Source organism: Rhinopithecus bieti, unplaced genomic scaffold, assembly GCF_001698545.2.
Source record: "Rhinopithecus bieti isolate Rb0 unplaced genomic scaffold, ASM169854v2 scaffold_32582, whole genome shotgun sequence".
NCBI lineage: Eukaryota > Metazoa > Chordata > Mammalia > Primates > Cercopithecidae > Rhinopithecus > Rhinopithecus bieti.
This window is the reverse complement of record NW_016813820.1, coordinates 81,669-88,746: the sequence shown is the minus strand read 5'-3', so window position 1 is coordinate 88,746 and position 7,078 is coordinate 81,669. Positions and strand designations below refer to the sequence as shown.

The 7,078-nt window shown below is 41.4% G+C and overlaps 1 pseudogene; it reads left to right on the top strand.

Annotated features, from left to right (window-relative positions):
• Positions 1–416: 416 nt before the first annotated feature.
• LOC108513262 (zinc finger protein 93-like) overlaps positions 417–7,078 on the top strand; it is an 18,566-nt pseudogene continuing 11,904 nt past the window's right edge.

Sequence of the window (7,078 nt, the reverse complement as noted above, 5' to 3'; positions counted from 1 at the left end):
TGTTGGTCAGACTGGTCTTGAACTCCCAACCTCTGGTGATCTGCCCGCCTCTGCCTCCCAAAGTGCTGGGATTACAGGCATGAGTCACCACGCCTGGCACACAATTAATTCTGTATAGTGTAAATACAGCACTCAAAATTGTACGTGCTAGTGTTTATGCCCTCAATTTATACTTTATTATCTAGAAAAATATTACATATACACTGATGTTATGGATCTTATACCACTTTCTTTTGTCAGAGTTAGAGAAAACATTAGAGAATATTTCTGTGTTGAAAACTATTTTATTGAATAATTTCCATCCTGCTTATAAATCAGAACCAACTCTCTTTACTCTCTCCATTTTACCGTGAGTCAAATTAAAAATTCTGCCCATGACCAATTGGTAAATATGTGTGTTTGTTTGTGTTTTCCAGGGATCACTGACATTTAGGGATGTGGCCATAGAATTCTCTCTGGAGGAGTGGCAATGCCTGGACACTGCACAGCAGAATTTATATAGAAATGTGATGTTAGAGAACTACAGAAACCTGGTCTTCCTGGGTGAGAATAACTTTAATACACAATTCCTAGTATACGCTACAGGTTTCATTTTGCTGCAGACCTTATTGGACTGAACAAAGGAGGATGAACATGAGAATAAAGGCAAAGACAGAAGAGTATATTTGGAAGAAGAGGTCGGGGGCTCTTTGCTTCTAGTGAACAAGAGACCTGAGCTTCTATAGCCCTTTGTATTTACTGAGTAAAGGAGATAGGGAGGAGGAGGAGGTTGTGGTCAGTTGCTTGACTTAATGCAGGCCTGCATGACTGTATTCTTGGAACAGTACTCTCCAGATGTTCCAGCAGATAACCACAAGGAACATGGCACCAGGGGGTGACTGCCCTCAGTGTACCGTCTGGTGGCAGGAGCAGATGCGAGTTTGCCCACATTCTGCATTCATTATAAACAGTTTACTCTTTGATCATATAGCCTCCAGTGGAATGCTGAGTTGGTCACGACCCTCAGGCTTTCAGCTCCCAACGTTTCCCCCTTTCTGTTTAGCATTAACCGAATGAATGTAAGGCCAGGTTGGGCAGCTCTCATATTCTGATTGCTGGTCCATCCGATTTTACAGACTATGAACAGAAAACAGAGAACAGCATTACTCCAAGAATGACATATGAGATTTTAATGTGGTGGTTTAGATAGGTCCAAGGATTGAGGCTCTCCAGGCCTTGCTGGAATTCAATCCAGTCTTCTAAAGAAGGTTGAAACTCTTGAGTTTGCCTATTTAAATCAAGAATTTTGTTTTGTAATTCACCAGTGTCAAAGGTGATGTTGGATGTGAAAGCTCCCTGCAAGTGGGCTCTCACAAGGCCCCATGGATACTCACTTTGGTTATGTTCTAAGTCGGTTACACAAATATGAGTGTAATTTAAATGACAACACAATTGCTGTTGCAATTGAAGCTTTGTACTTGTTCTCCTCAACATAGAGCTGTTGAATAGAACTATGCAAAGCTACAGACGACATCACAACAGAAGTTATTAGTGTGACCAAGGAAACAATAGCAAAAATTATCATGCCTAAGTCTCTGTGGACACAATGAGTAAGTTGAGTTAGAAGAAGTTTCATGAAGTGCAAAGAAGGGGTGGCAGCCCAAGACTCGGACTGGTTAACAGGAATCCATAGCCCAGGGATGCGACCCAAAATGGGCCAAAATGGGGGCTAATCTTTACTGAATATTACTGACACATCAGCTCCTGTTTCCATAAGCCCATAAAATTTCTTTCCTTTAATTTGTTCTACATAGGTGGGTCTATTAGAGACCATGGGTTGTGATAGATGAATTTCTCATGTAGTTGTGCTCCTAAACCCTTTATTTCCTCATTTCTCCTTTTGTGGAGAAGGGTGTAATTTACAGGACATAAGCAATAATTACACTATATATTCCCCTGGTTCAAAAACCCAAAGATCTTGTGACATTAAAACTGCTTGAATTTCTCCTTCATAATCAGAGTCAACTACTCCTGGGACTACAGTGATGCCTTGCAAGTTAAGGCAGCTATTGCCTAAAATTAGTCCCATGTGTCCTGCTGGTAAAGGTCCCCAAAGTGACAGTGGATACTTTGGTAGGTTTGTCTCCTGCAACTAATGTAATTCTTTCTCTGGCTGGGAGATCTAATCCTGTACTTCTGGTGTTCCTGGGGAGAGGAAATCAATGTTTCTCCTGGGACCAACCCTTTAAATGGGGTTGTGGTCTGAAATGGGAATGCTTTCACTGTTTGAGGGGCCTGGGTCCAGGGCCTCTTCTCGTTTCCCAACAGGGGGTTGTCATTATGAGGAAATTTTGAGTGGCACTGATTAGCCAAATGATTTCCACTGTTGCAGCCCAATGATTCCCTTTGTTACAGTGAGGACAGAGTGCTGGTGTTTTTTCTGCTCTGGGTGGGGGGCACTGCATTGTAAGGTCCTTTCTGTCCTGAGATCTGGTGACATACCTTTCTGAAATGTCCAGTTTTTCCACAATTATAACACTTTTCCACTTTAGGGTTTGACCCTTGGCTCCTTTTAGATCTGTCACCTGCTAAACTAGCCATTACTTGTGCTAACATTGTGGAACAATGAAATTCAGTTCCTACATTCTGACAAGCTTTAAGGTAATTCCCCAAGGTTTTTGTGGATCTCACAGGAGCCACTGCTCACTTGCAATCTGCATTTGTGTTAGAATTATAGGTTAGAATTATGGTAAGCATTTCTGGAGCAGGGACATGCGGGATCTGATGCCACACTGCCTCTAGCAACCATGCGATAAATTGTACATAAGGCTCTCATGATCCCTGCATGATATGTAGAAAGACTGCACTGGAACTCCCTCTTCAGGTATTATTCTCCAAGCATGCTTGGTGGCTAAGGCAGACCAGTGGTAAGCAGCCTCTGGGAATGTTAATTGTTGTACCAGATCTGAAAATGGGCCACTGCCTGTCATCATTTCTTCTGTAATGTTTCCTTGACCAGTGGCGTGGTTCTGCCTCGCCTGGTCTGCACACATTTCTTGCCAATTTAAACTCCATGTCAGGTGTGCCCTGGTGGATAAGCAAGTGCAAGCCAAATGTTTCATATGAAAGGGTGGGAGGTGCATGGCTCTGAACACCGATTCTAACAACCCTGTAGTGAATGGGCTTTGCACTCTACTATTAACCACACTAACTTTTAATTCTTTTAGTAATGTAAACTGTACAGGAGTGTGCTCATGTAAAAGATGTTGTGGATTGTTCGGATCAGGCCTCACAGTAATAGGAAAAGCACAAGGTCCTAAAGGTTCCCCAGCCACAGCAGCAGCAAGCAAAATTATTTTGTATGGGGATTTCCACTTCTGTTGTTGGAGGGGGTGGCAGAGGCCAATTCTCCTCTCCTTTTTCCTACTTAGCAAGTGGCCAATTCTCCCCTTTCTTTTGCTCATTATTTTCAATAGGCATTGTTGGAGGAACAAATTATCTTTTTAACTCTTGAGACTCAGAACCTGACTCTTGTTGTCCGACAGAATAAGAAGGAGACAGTGGCAGTAGGACCGTGCAAACCAAAGCCCAAGCAGAAAAGAACAGAAGGGTCTACTTTAAAGCCTTTATGATGAGCCCATTTGAATCCATCTCCTACTCTGTCCCAATTTTCCACATTGAGAGTGCCTGCCTGCAGAAACCATAAGTTATGCTTAATAACCTCCTTCAGAAGCTTAGTTAATGTCTGTGAATTAACTTGAGCTCCAGACTGTTTCAACAGAACTTTAAGCAACTGCACATAACGTGTTTCTTCAATAGACAAATTCTGCTCATGTTACCCTGATTCAGAAAGTTCCCATTCCTAGTACTTCTTTAGAGCACTGACCTTATATCCACTTCTGGCAGTTTTGTCCCAGGGTCCCCGTTCATCTGGTCAATTTCACTTCTGCTCCAGCAGACCTTCTTCATTCACATCCTCAAGTCCCTGTGTTCGGATGCCACTTTGCTGCGGATCTTATTGGACTGAACAAAGGAGGATGAATGTGGGAATAAAGACAAAAAAAAAAAAAAAAGAGTATATTTGGAAGAAGGAGTCAGGGGACTCTGCTTCTAGTAATAAGGGCCCTGAGCCTCTATAGCCCTTCGTATTTATTGAATCAAGGAGATAGGGAGAAGGGGGAGGTTGTGGTCAGCTTCTTGACTCAGTGTAGGACTGCATGACTGCATTCTTTGAACAGTAGTCTCCAGATGTTACAGTAGATAACCTCAAGAAGCATGGCACCAGGGAGTGACTGCCCTCAGTGTACCTTCTGGTGGCAGGAGCAGAAGCGAGTTTGCCCACATTCTGCATTCATGATAAACAGTTCACTGTTTGATCATACAGCCTCCAGTGGAATGCTGAGTTGGTCACGACCCTCAGGCTTTCAGCTCCCAACACCATTTCTTTTTTGTATAATTTCTTTTGGTAGTTTATGCTTTCAGATTTTGTTTTCAAGAAAATCATGGGGATTTTCCATATAGAAAAAAAATTTCGAGATGTTTCATCTTGACCTGAACTTACCACATTTTGAGCTGATCTGTGTCCTTCACTTTAGATTAATGGTAATTTCAAAAGTTTGCTGGCAATCTCCAAGTTTTAATTCAGTAGTACCAGGTGATAAAATTAAGAACCTGCAAAATTAGAGTACTTTCTAAATATTTAGAAATTTCTGTTATTGTTGGGGACCAACCTTAACACCACCTGTAGGGTACATAAAGTGTGGTGGTGATGAAGGAATGAGAAGAAGGGCTGAAACGGTGAAAGGGAGGCGGTGTGTCATACACCTAGAGCAGTGGTGGTTTGGGTGCATTTTCTTTGTGCTGAAGCAGCATAAACTTAACTTCTGATTTTTTCTTTAACTTATCAGAGAGCAGCTGTGGGGAGTGGGCCTAACTAGGAACCAGCATATCTGGCCACATTCCAGTGCTTCAAAGGAGTATCTTTCTCCTTGAGCACAGTGTTTATAAATAAGAGAGCAGGTCAAGCTCTGGTCATGGGAACGTGATGGTAATAAGGAGGCTTTCTTCCTCAGAGACCTCCTGTAACTTTCCAGAACTTATTGTCCCATATTTTTATGGCCAGTTTATGCAGGCACCCCATAAGACTTTTTCCCAATATGTTATAATTTAGTATTTTGGGATAAATATATTAGAATATTCTATTACATCCTCTTTACTGAGCACATTACTAAGTTGGTAATTGGAGAATATGAGCAAGACGCATGTTGTTCATTTTTAATAAAACAGGTATTGCTGCCTTTAAGCCAGACCTGATCATTTTCTGGAGCAAGGAAAAGAGCCCTGGAATATGAAGAGACATGAGATGGTGGAAGAACCCCAGGTAGGTGAGAGTGAATACAGACAACATGGATGAGAGGTCCAAAGTCAAGGAGGAAGCCAGTCCTTAAAGTGGTTCTCGAAGCTGTGCTCCAAAAGTAGTTTCTGGAAAGCCTTATTTTATTTTAATTTTCTCTCACACAGGGGCATCTTCTGTCTTATGCTTTTAAAATTTCTAAGAATTCTTCTTTCACTTCTGTAATCTTCCTTCAAGTTTACAGTGACAGCCAAAGTACTGTTCATGGCATACAAGAGAGTGAACATTCTGACTTTTGTTTGTTTGTTTTGTGGACACACAGATATCTGCATAATTTTAAGATATTCCATGTTAAACCATTTTTTATGTTCTCTTTTCCATCATCTCTGAAATGTGTGAGACTAGTGGTTTCTGTATCGAGTTTTTTTGGTTCATTTTCTGCACATTTCATTCTGTTTTCAGTACTATAGTCTTTTTTTTTTTTCTTTTGAGACGGAGTCTTGCTCTGTGGCCCAGGCTGGAGTGCAGTGGCCAGATCTCAGCTCACTGCAAGCTCCGGCTCCCAGATTCAGACCATTCTCCTGCCTCAGCCTCCCGAGTAGCTGGGACTACAGGCGCTCACCACCTCACCTGGCTAGTTTTTTTGTATTTTTTAGTAGAGACGGGGTTTCACCATGTTAGCCCGGATGGTCTCGATCGCCTGACCTCGTGATCCGCCCGTCTCGGCCTCCGAAAGTGCTGGGATTACAGGCTTGAGCCACCGCGCCTGGCCATGATTTATTATCTTTTGGGTATATAACCAGTAATGTAATTGCTGTGTCAACTGGTATTTCTAGTTCTAGATCCTTGAGGAATCAACACATGGTCTTCCACAATGGCTGAACTAATTTACACTCCAACCAGCAGTGTAAAAACTTTTCTACTTCTCCACATCTTCTCCAGCATCTGTTGCTTCCTGACTTATTAATGATCGGCATTCTAACTGGCATGAGATCGTATCTCATTTTGGTTTCGATTTGCATTACTCCAACGATCAGTGATGATGTGTTTTTTTTCATATGTTTGTTGGCCACATAAATGTCTTTTTGAGAAGTGTCCATATCCTTTGCCCACTTGTAAATTTGTTTAAGTTCTTTGTAGATCCTGGATATTAGCCCTTTGCCAGATGGATAGATTGCAAAATTTTTCTCCCATTCCGTAGGTTGCCTGTTCACTCTGAGAATAGTTTCCTTTGCTGTGCAGAAGTTCTTTAGTTTAATTAGGTTCCATTTGTCAATTTTGGCTTTTTTTGGTGTTTTAGTCTTTGCCCATGCCTATGTCCTGAAGAGTATTGTCTAGGTTTTGTTCTAGGGTTTTTATGGTTTGATGTGTAACATTTAAGTCTTTCATCCATCTTTTAATTTTTGTATAAGGTGTAAGGAAGGAGTCTAGTTTCAGTTTTCTGCATATGGGTAGCCAGTTTTTTCAACACCATTTATTAAATAGGGAATCCTTTCCCCATTGCTTGTTTTTGTCAGTTTTCTCAAAGATCAGATGGTTGTAGATGTGTGGTGTTATTTCTGAGGCCTCTGTTCATTCCATTGGTCTATATATACGTTTTGATACCAGTATGTTACTGTTTTTGTTACTGTAGACTTGTAGTGTAGTTTGAAGTCAGGTAGTATGATGCCTCCAGCTTTGTTCTTTTTGCTTAGGATTGTCTTGACTATATGAGCTTCTTCTTCTTTTTTTTTTTTTTTTTTTTTT